This window comes from Trematomus bernacchii, unplaced genomic scaffold (genome assembly GCF_902827165.1).
Source record: "Trematomus bernacchii unplaced genomic scaffold, fTreBer1.1, whole genome shotgun sequence".
In the NCBI taxonomy this organism is placed as follows: domain Eukaryota; kingdom Metazoa; phylum Chordata; class Actinopteri; order Perciformes; family Nototheniidae; genus Trematomus; species Trematomus bernacchii.
This window is the reverse complement of record NW_022988080.1, coordinates 1-11533: the sequence shown is the minus strand read 5'-3', so window position 1 is coordinate 11533 and position 11533 is coordinate 1. Positions and strand designations below refer to the sequence as shown.

General features: G+C 43.4%; 4 non-coding genes across 4 annotated transcripts; 2 read left to right on the top strand and 2 right to left on the bottom strand.

The window, feature by feature from the left end:
• Positions 1 to 1929: 1929 nt before the first annotated feature.
• trnav-aac lies at positions 1930 to 2002 on the bottom strand. The gene has a single exon. It is a non-coding gene; the product is annotated as a tRNA-Val (tRNA).
• A 252-nt stretch (positions 2003 to 2254) lies between these two features.
• Positions 2255 to 2326, top strand: trnad-guc. The gene has a single exon. It is a non-coding gene; the product is annotated as a tRNA-Asp (tRNA).
• Positions 2327 to 2935: 609 nt separating this feature from the next.
• trnav-aac lies at positions 2936 to 3008 on the bottom strand. The gene has a single exon. It is a non-coding gene; the product is annotated as a tRNA-Val (tRNA).
• A 252-nt stretch (positions 3009 to 3260) lies between these two features.
• On the top strand, positions 3261 to 3332 carry trnad-guc. Its single transcript has one exon. It is a non-coding gene; the product is annotated as a tRNA-Asp (tRNA).
• Positions 3333 to 11533: the final 8201 nt, after the last annotated feature.

The window sequence follows — 11533 nt, the reverse complement described above, 5'->3', positions numbered from 1 at the left end:
TGCTGGTGGCCCTATAAATAAATAAATAAATAAATAATAAAGCACAGGTGATGGAGTACAGTTTCCCCTTATACTTTCCGAACTGTAGCACGTACTCCCCCATCACCTCGAGTCGGTCAGATACATCCCCTCCCCTCTGAAGGACCTCAGTGAGAGCATTTGTCCTCACATGCTCATGCTTCTGAGCAGCAGACTTGTCCTGAAGGGAAGGATGTTTTTGTATTCTCATACCCTCCTCTGAAGGGTCCTGTCTCAGGTGGCCAGATGGACCCTTCCTGAAAGACACTCTCATCTTTCCTGGGAAGAATATGGTTTTCTTCATTATCTCCTGCACACAGCAAAACACAATGCAAAGTATATATATTAAGAAGTGCAAAAATCATCATACTGTTATATTAGCAGAGTTATTCATTTCATTCATTCACGTTAACCAGGATTTGTATAGGTAACACATTTTATATTACATGATCAGACAGGCAGACAAACAAACAAACAGAGGGGCAGGTGGGCAGGAAGATGTGTTATGTATTGCCCTGTCAATGTGAGTGAACTCACTTTATTTCATGTTTACATTAATTGGGATTTGTAATGACTAGGTAACAACTTCTCTATTACATGAACAGACAGACTGAAAAGCAGATGGGTAAAATAATAACAAAAGTATAATAGAAGATAGCAAAAAAAGAGTTTTAAGACTGAATACTGTAGTATTTACCCGATTAAAATGTACTGTAGTAAGTAGAACTGCAGCAATGAAAAGAGTCAAATAAAGCAGTTTTTGGATCAGTGTTACAAGATACACCTGTAAAACTCTTTTGCCATGTGTAATGAGTAATAAATCAGCTGCTGTTAACGCTGACATTTACTGTAAATACATGACGTTAGTGTAACGTTAGCTAACAAAAGTTACAGTACCTTAGACACACAGAGTTAAAGACAAACAAACAAACAACTAACAACTATTGCAAAAACAGTGTAACAATATGATAAGTGTTAATTCAGTCATAGAAAAATAAGCCCCACTTACGTTTGATAAGTTTGACGTGATGTTAGAAGTCGAATTGTGTCGTTAATGTCGTCTCTCTATCTGTAAGATGCTGCTGCTGCTCCGTTTCTCACTCTCTGTCACTGGAAACTGGGTCTCCTTACTTCTACCAAAAGGGTGCAACAGCGCCCCCAATTTCTCGCTGGTGGCCAGAAATATATTGCAGTCACAGTGTAAGAACTACCATAGAGAATGAATGGTAAAGTTAAGAGAGTTAGACCTTATTATACGCGCTCCCCGCGCAGAAGACCGGGGTTCGATTCCCCAACGGGGAGAATTTTCAATAACAGCCAGCCTTTATTCACCAAAGGAGGCAAGCATCAATCAACTCATGAACGAGGATGCCACCAAGAGGCCCTTGGAAACACTTTCGGATAAGCGCGTACCTGAACCATGGCAACTGAAATTTCGTACGGTCATCATTATAACATCCATGACAGAGCTACCAAGAGCATGCTTCAAATCATTGAAGGAGAACTACAATCAATGACCACTGCAATGCGCTCAACGATTGCACTTTTGACAGACAAAATCAAGCAAGGAAAGAAATCCCTTTATATTTTCCATTTTGACCGGACAAACTATTAGCAGGAACGAAAAGAAAGTCCTTGGTTGCAGAATTGAAGTACCCTGAGCATAACTGCTATTAACAACCTTCAGTTGTTCACAGGACGACATGCCTCTTCGATTTGAATACACAGAGAGCCAAAGCCGTACAATTCAAAAGCCATGCTCAACAAACAATTGTCTTGGTCATCCAACAATTGTCTTGAAAAGACTCAACATTCAACTGCCATATTTCTGAAAGTGCTTTTTACTCTATCTTGATTCCCGATAACTTTTCTTGGTTGAGTTCTTTGAAGTTGATCAGGATCAAAGAAGAGTGTTTCTGCCCGGTTTTGAGCCGGGGACCTTTCGCGTGTTAGGCGAACGTGATGACCACTACACTACAGAAACTGCTGGAAAGCTAAGTACACGTTTGCGCGTAGATGCAACATTGATATTTAATTGTAAACCTTCAATACGACCGACCACATGTTGATTTCTGAGACTCGGAGAGATTTTACACTGGATCCAGTCACAGCTGCAGCGTCATGGACTTTCGTGACAGCAACTGTGTACTGAACCCAAATGCTATCCTGGATATGACCTGTAACCCCTCGAAGAGCGCCACCTAGGATTGACGTGCTAGGATTGCTGCTAGAGCATTCCTTGTTAGTATAGTGGACAGTATCTCTGCTTGTCACGCAGAAGACCGGGATTCGATTCCCCGACGGGGAGAATTTTCAATAACAGCCAGCCTTTATTCACCAAAGGAGGCAAGCATCAATCAACTCATGAACGAGGATGCCACCAAGAGGCCCTTGGAAACACTTTCGGATAAGCGCGTACCGGAACCATGGCAACTGAAATTTTGTACGGTCATCATTATAACATCCATGACAAAGCTACCAAGAGCATGCTTCAAATCATTGAAGGAGAACTACAATCAATGACCACTGCAATGCGCTCAACGATTGCACTTTTGACAGACAAAATCAAGCAAGGAAAGAAATCCCTTTATATTTTTCATTTTGACCGGACAAACTATGAGCAGGAACGAAAAGAAAGTCCTTGGTTGCAGAATTGAAGTACCCTGAGCATAACTGCTATTAACAACCTTCAGTTGTTCACAGGACGACATGCCTCTTCGATTTGAATACACGGAGAGCCAAAGCCGTACAATTCAAAAGCCATGCTCAACAAACAATTGTCTTGGTCATCCAAGAATTGTCTTGAAAAGACTCAACATTCAACTGCCATATTTCTGAAAGTGCTTTTTACTCTATCTTGATTCCCGATAACTTTTCTTGGTTGAGTTCTTTGAAGTTGATCAGGATCAAAGAAGAGTGTTTCTGCCCTGTTTTGAGCCGGGGACCTTTCGCGTGTTAGGCGAACGTGATGACCACTACACTACAGAAACTGCTGGAAAGGGAAGTACACGTTTGCGCGTAGATGCAACATTGATATTTAATTGTAAACCTTCAATACGACCGACCACATGTTGATTTCTGAGACTCGGAGAGATTTTACACTGGATCCAGTCACAGCTGCAGCGTCATGGACTTTCGTGACAGCAACTGTGTACTGAACCCAAATGCTATACTGGATATGACCTGTAACCCCTCGAAGAGCTCCACCTAGGATTGACGTGCTAGGATTGCTGCTAGAGCATTCCTCGTTAGTATAGTGGACAGTATCTCTGCTTGTCACGCAGAAGACCGGGATTCGATTCCCCGACGGGGAGAATTTTCAATAACAGCCAGCCTTTATTCACCAAAGGAGGCAAGCATCAATCAACTCATGAACGAGGATGCCACCAAGAGGCCCTTGGAAACACTTTCGGATAAGCGCGTACCTGAACCATGGCAACTGAAATTTCGTACGGTCATCATTATAACATCCATGACAAAGGTACCAAGAGCATGCTTCAAATCATTGAAGGAGAACTACAGACCCTGCCCTTATCTTTCTTACAGTGCAGACGCTTTTCTGCTTACTCTTGCCTCTGCTTACTTTTTATGCTGATTTTCCTATTCTTATTCTCTGAAAACTTCGAGCAGCGGCTCCTGGACATTAACTTATCACTGGGACAGTTATTCATTGTAAATAGACGGAGGGTTTCAGCCATATTTCAACATTTTTACGACGACCTCAGTCTTACAGTAGCGTGGCCTAGCAACAGCTAAGGCCTGGTAGGCTACTGCATGCTATTTAGCTTAAGCTAGTTGGTAGCAAAATGCCTCCGTTCTCTACAGATGACTTCCACATACTTCTACAGAAGATGGCTGTGTTGGAAATGAAAATGCAACGGTTGGAAGTTAACGTGGAAGTGAATGGACTATGTTGTGGGAATAACACCACTTTACCAGTGTTGCAAAATAATGGAAAAGGGTATGCTAACTCACAGCTAGTTAGCAGCTACAAGGTTTCCAAGGAACAGGAGGGCTGTGTACTGCGTAATAAATCTACAAGTGGTAGTCCTCCCTGGAACTCTCTGGGTGCAAAGCCTAAGAGTAAATCATTTCCATGGGATTTGGGAGGACGAATAACAGGCAGAGCCCAGCGCTCTGAAATCTGTGATGCGACCGGCTGGCCTGCATTGTTATCACCCAGGAAGAGTGCCTCTTCAACCCCTATTCATACTAGGAAACAGCCGTGGACAGCTGCTAAAGGGAGAACTACAAACAATCCTCCTAAACCACCAAGTGTGCCAATCCAGAACAGATACGCTCCGCTGACCGAGAACCGGAGATCTCTTTCTGATGACCTGGATAACCTGTCCTCTTCACACAGCAGGGTAAGGACCAATAGCTACTCCAAAAGTAAAAGGCTAGAGGGAAAGCTAACGACTGGGCCTGAAACTCTGATTGTGGGTGACTCTGCTGTAAGAGATGTACAAAGTCTGTGTAGTAAGAACAACACCAAAGTACTCTGTTTTCCCAAGGATATGGTCTCCGACTTGGCTGAGAAGATCCTGCATATTGGGGCTGAACATCCGACTGTGAAGAATGTGGTACTGCATATTGGAACAAATGATGTTGTGAAACAACAGTCAGAAGCGCTGAAAGAAGACTTTAAATGTCTGTTGGAAACTGTCAGCTCTCTAAATGCGGAGGTGTTCATCAGTGGCACTGGACCAATTAAAACTGGTGGCCTCATTCAAGTCTTGGACCATGGTCGGTGGACAGAACCCATGAAAGCTGCCATCGACGAGCTTCTGGTAAACCACCGTGGTGCCAAAGATGTCCTGAAGCGGGTGGATGCGGACTACGCTGCCATGGTCCAGAGGGGATGCACAGACCGGAACAGCCTCCTTCACCCGACCACAGTCCAACATATCTCACGATATGTTAAACATCTGGCAAAATTAAAAAATACCAGCTCTTCCCTCAACACATCCCCAGAAAAGGTCTTAGAGACACAGCAGCTGTGGCATAGTTTGACCTCAGGCAGCCAAACTATCAGTGTGCCTGTCATAACTCTGCCACCTGCCATATTCAACCCTCCAGCTGTGGCTCCCAGACAGGAGGACTCACTGAGCAGGGCTTCAGTGGAGAAGATTGTGGCAGACGTCCTGGCAAATCAACAGCAGCCGCAGCAGCAACAACAGCCTCAGAAAAAGACGCTGATGAGAAACTGTTTAGCCTGCGGTCAGCCTAAATCCCGATATCTTGGGGATGGCTCTTCAGTGCATTTTTTTTACCAGTCAAAAACGGTAAAATACTTTTACTGCTCCACCAAGGTCTTTAAGACCTATGCTAAGGAAGGCCTCAAAGACACCAGGATGTCTTTTGAGAACTTTGCTGCAACTCAGTTTTTTGAGCGAGAGCTGGAGGCTGCCAGACAGAGGGGGGCAGAGTGGAGAAAGGTTGCAGAGGAGAGAGGGAAGAGGAAGGCAGCTGTGCAGCTGCCAACAGGCCGTCTCTGCAGGTTTTGTCACCAACCACTGAAGCAGAGTCCCAACAGCCCTCATACCCATGCATCCTTCCCAGGGGTTCCAGGGAAGTACATCTACTGCCCCTCCAGAGTCTTCTCCTTATATAATGCACAGGGCATGGAGAAGGAGATGACATGGCGGGAGTTCCAGCAGTCGGACTTCTATGATGTTGAAAGGGACAGATGGATTGCAGACAAAAGGAAGCCCTAACCTCCCCTCACATACACACAGGCACGCCACTTCCTGGGTCTACTAAGTTGCATACTAACTTAACATACAAACTAAGACGTTTTGCCTGCAAGAAAAGCGAGACCCCTAAACTATCAGCCTTTTCACCAGTCCTGACAATCCTGCCGATAACAAAACAGTTTTGGTTAATGCCCTCAAAAAACTCAATTCATAATAAAGAATAATAATCATTTCAGGGATTTCTATAGGCCCTCCACTCCAATCTTGTCGGTGCTGGGGCCTGCACTAGAATATGATATACTATACTAGAATAAATATAATTATTGCACTAGAATACATTTAAAAAAAAGAGCAAGTAAGAGGGTATAAATCACTAAAATGAGAATAGAATGCAGAATAGAAACCATACAAGAACATGAGGTGAAAAACATTTCAGATAATGGATGGTGGTGAGATCAAATACATCTATAATAACAATACACTATCTTCTGCTAAATTATAATATTATAATAAATATTAAGGTGCAATACAACATATCATTTAGTCCAAAAATACAAAGAATATAATATAGTTCAATCCTTTTTTCAGGATCTGATTGTTCTCTCTGTATTGTGTTTTCAGTGTTTTTTATATATTTGTAGTTCTATTTGTATTATTTCCTATATTTGATGTTTCAGCTGTTTTTGAATAAATGATCTTGAATGCATCACTGTGACTGTCTTTACTTGATAGAGGAAGTAATAGTGATAGAAAGAAGAATGAAGCACACTCATATGCTCAATGTAAACATCTGTACAATCAACATATTTAAAAAATATTAATTATAAGTAAAAATACAAAAGAATTATATAAAACATTATTATTACTAATATTAAGATATCATTATTTGTGGTATTATTGTTATGATTGCTATATATTAAGGTTAAAATAACTATTATAGAAGCAGCAAGGAAAGAACAATTCATTTCTAACTCCAAATATCAGTTTCAACTTTAACTTTAAACGGTTGTTTTGAGCCGGGGACCTTTCGCATGTGAGGCGAACGTGATGACCACTACACTACAGAAACTGCTGTAAAGCTAAGTACACGTTTGTGCGTAGATGCAACATTGATATTTAATTGTAAACCTTCAATACGACCGACCACATTATAACATCCATGAACGAGGATGCCACCAAGAGGCCCTTGGAAACACTTTCGGATAAGCGCGTACCTGAACCATGGCAACTGAAATTTCGTACGGTCATCATTATAACATCCATGACAAAGCTACCAAGAGCATGCTTCAAATCATTGAAGGAGAACTACAATCAATGACCACTGCAATGCGCTCAACGATTGCACTTTTGACAGACAAAATCAAGCAAGGAAAGAAATCCCTTTATATTTTCCATTTTGACCGGACAAACTATGAGCAGGAACGAAAAGAAAGTCCTTGGTTGCAGAATTGAAGTACCCTGAGCATAACTGCTATTAACAACCTTCAGTTGTTCACAGGACGACATGCCTCTTCGATTTGAATACACGGAGAGCCAAAGCCGTACAATTCAAAAGCCATGCTCAACAAACAATTGTCTTGGTCATCCAAGAATTGTCTTGAAAAGACTCAACATTCAACTGCCATATTTCTGAAAGTGCTTTTTACTCTATCTTGATTCCCGAGAACTTTTCTTGGTTGAGTTCTTTGAAGTTGATCAGGATCAAAGAAGAGTGTTTCTGCCCGGTTTTGAGCCGGGGACCTTTCTTAATGTGTAAGAAGAAAGTGAAGAATTTAGATTGAAATGATACATGAACACTGGGGGCTTGAATGTGTGATGAGTGAAGAAAAGATAGTAAAAAGGCTTGGAAAAGCAGCAGAATATTTGAACTGCAAACTTTTTAACTAACTTGATGGCGAATGATCTGTCGCCATGGCAACAGCATTTGATGACACCCCATAATACGCTTAAATGCGTTGATGGCTGCATCGTTACCAAACCTGTGAAGTTTTGGGCCGTTTGAAGCATTTTCACTGAAGTTATGAGAAAACCGTGTTTCATGGCGAGCATTGTGTTGCCATGGCAACGGCATTTGAAGAAATCTCAAAACTGTCTCGTAGATGTCTTCACGGCTGGACTGTTAGCACACATGTGAATTTTGAGCACTTTTTGAATATTTTCATAGGAGTTAAAGGGACATCGTGTTTTATGGCGAGGGATGCGTTTCCATGGAAACGGCATATGGTGAGATTTCAAATTTGGCGTAGAGCTGTTGAGGCATGGACCGGTGATATACAAGTGAAGATTGGGGGACGATTGGACTGTGTCCATTGGACTTACAGCGACATCGTGTTTCATGGCGAGTGGTCTGTCGCCATGGCAACGGCATTTGATGACACCCCATAATACGCTTAGATGCGTTGATGGCTGCATCGTTACCAAACCAAAAGAGAGAGAGAGTGTTTGTGAGAGAGAGACTGTGTGTGAGAGAGAGAGAGAGAGAGAGACAGAGAGAGTGTGTGTCTGTGTGTTTGTGAGAGAGAGAGTGTGTGTGTGTGTGAGAGAGAGGAGAGAGAGAGAGTGTGTGTGTGTGTGTGTGTGTGTGTGTGTGTGTGTGTGTGTGTGTGTGTGTGTGTGTGTGTGAGAGAGAGAGAGGAGAGAGAATGTGTGTCTGTGTGTTTGTGAGAGAGAGTGTGTGTGTGTGAGAGAGAGAGAGAGAGAGAGAGAGAGAGAGAGAGAGAGAGAGAGAGAGAGAGAGAGAGAGAGAGAGAGAGAGACTGTGTTTGAGAGAGAGAGAGAGAAACCTTTGATGAGAACAGCAGCATCATCATGAGCTCCTGAAGATTTCAACTTTTCTGTTTTTAAAATGAGATAAACTTAAACTTTTCTGACAAAATTATAAGAAGACACACCTGTTGAACGGATTGACCGACCTGGAAACAAAAAAAGAAAGAGATACGGCAAGAATCGTCAAGAAACTTGGGAAAATACGGTTCAACTGCCAACCAACTGCCAACCAACTGCCAAACTGACGGTTAGTTAACTGCCAAACTGACGGTTTGCCTAACTGTCCTGCTAGCTAACCAACACTGTTCAACTGAAGAACCCAGCAGAGAATGTAACCAACTGCCAACCAACTGCCAAACTGACGGTTTAGCCTAACTGACGGTTAGTTAACTGCCAAACTGACGGTTAGCCTAACTGACGGTTAGCCTAACTGTCCTGCTAGCTAACTAACACCAAGCTAAGAAGAGGAATTCAGGAGTAACAACAGCAGCAGTTCAGCAGCAGCAGAGCCCCATGGCTTCAACCACAGCCTGTACAGAGACTGTTCCTCTTGTATACCCACAAGAGGTCAAAAATGATAGTGCCAGGAAGGCATACAAATTGAAACAGTTGAAGGATAGACCAGAGACGCTCTTTGCTGACCTGTACAAGAGTGGAGAAGTCAGCAATCTGATCTTCCTCACAGACCAGCCAATAGCATGGCACGGCGCCATAAGTGTCCACTACCCTTCTGTGAAGAAAGAGGGGATCTGCAATGGCTGGAAACTAACAATTAAAGAGGTAGAAGACCCAGACACTGTCATGACAACAGTCAACATATACTGGGACGGGACTGTCATGGTGCAGGGGAACCTCACACAATTTGAGCTGGACTTTCTCCTTATAAAGGAACGGGCCCAACAGGAGAAATCTGCCCCCACTGAGAACAACCACACCCTGCCAGAGACAGACACCACCCCCACTTCTGGCTGCCCCACTGCTGACCCTGAGGAGAGGGAACCCGCCGGCCCAGAACAGGCCCAGGCCCTGAAAGAGCAGCTGGACTCACACCCAGACCACAACCAGAACCATGTGACCCCCATTGAAAGCAGCCAGAACCCTCCAACTCAGCAGCCACCCTCTACCCCCAGCTCCATCTCTAGCCCACATGCTAACCCAACTCCCAGATCTCCCCCCATCACACAGATGAACACCACCCCTAGCCCACAGACTAACACCACCCCTCATCCTTCCAGACCAGCACAGCAGAGAGGGAAGCCAGACATTGTCATCCTCATCGACTCCAATGGCAAATTCATTGATGAAAATAAACTTTTCCCCACCCACACAGTGGCTAAAATCTGGTGTCCAAACACCCAACATGCCATGGACCTGCTGTCAGAGGAGCAGCTGGGATCCCCAAGCCACATCATAATCCACACTGGCTCCAACGACCTGAGGAGCCAGCAAGAGAGAGTGTCAGAGTCACTCAGAGAAGTGATAGAGAAAGCCTCCACCACCTTCCCCGACAGCAGAGTGGTCATGTCAACCCTGCTACCAAGGAAAGACCTCCACCCCGACACCATCCACAGGATCAACAGCAACATGTCCAGAGACTGTATCCTGAGGCCCAACGTCCACCTGGCCCACCACCCCACCCTGGATATCAACTGTCTATACGACCACGTCCATCTGTATAAAAACACAGTCCCCATCTTCGCCTGGACACTGAAAGACGTCGCTCTCAACAGAGACCAATCCACACCCCGCAGAAGGAGCAGCCCGGCCCAAAACCCCCTTAGACCAGAAAGGCACCCCACTGGACCACCACCCAGACAACACCCATGGAGACAAGATCATCCTCATCTTCTTCCACACCATGCCCCACTAAGATCCCACCAGGGCAGCTATGATTACCCTCAAGCAAGGCCAGAACCACTCCTGTCCCCAGGGGTCCTACCCCTACCTTAGTAGTGCATGAGGCCATATGTACAGACATGTACATGGGACATGAAAACAGTGCATCTCATATTGACAAAAAAAATCTTACTAACCGAGTTTTCCAAATCACTCTAAAAATAAGCCGTTGTGATACACGTGTAGACAACGTCTGCATAATCATAAATGATCATTACAATGGGGTCATTAAACCATTATTTCGCTAAGATAAAAAACATTAAAGTTTTGGATTTTAGTGTAATTAACTAATGTTCCACCAGATGGTGCCACACACACCCAGGGGGAAAAGATAAAATATTAATCCAGGAATAAGTGTGCAAAATATGGGTACATTAGTGTTTAAAGTCGGGGGAACTGTTTTAATTCAGGACCAGGGTGAAAAGATAACAGATTTACGCAGGAATAAGTGTGCAAAACATGTGTACATTAGTGTTTAAAGTCGGGGAACTGTGTTAATTCAGGACCAGGGTGAAAAGAAAACAGATTTACCCAGGAATAAGTGTGCAACACATGTGGACATTAGTGTTTAAAGTCGGGGGAACTGTTTTAATTCAGGACCAGGGTGAAAAGATAACACATTTACCCAGGAATAAGTGTCTGAATCATGGGTACATTAGTGGTCAGAGTCGTGGGACATTTTTTAATTCAGGAGGTTTTAAGTGTGGTTTCACTTGTAGCACACACCCAGGGGGGAAAAGATAACAGATTTACCCAGGAATAAGTGTGCAAAACATGTGTACATTAGTGTTTAAAGTCGCGGGAACTGTTTTAATTCAGGACCAGGGAGAAAAGATAACACATTTACCCAGGAATAAGTGTCTGAATCATGGGTACATTAGTGGTCAGAGTCGTGGGAAATGTTTTAATTCAACAGGAGAGGGTAATTCACTTCTTAACCAGTGAACAGGGCTGCAAACATGGCTACATGAGTGTTAAAATACTGTCAAACTGTTTTAATTCAGTCATAATAATCGTTTTTAGACAGTGTACATTGGACGCAATAAACATACGGAGTTATGGACATAAACGTCTCAGTATAGACGGGAAAATGTACATATTAATCATATTTATTTTGTTAAATGTACAAGAAGCTAAAAACAGTAGAATCACTGCTT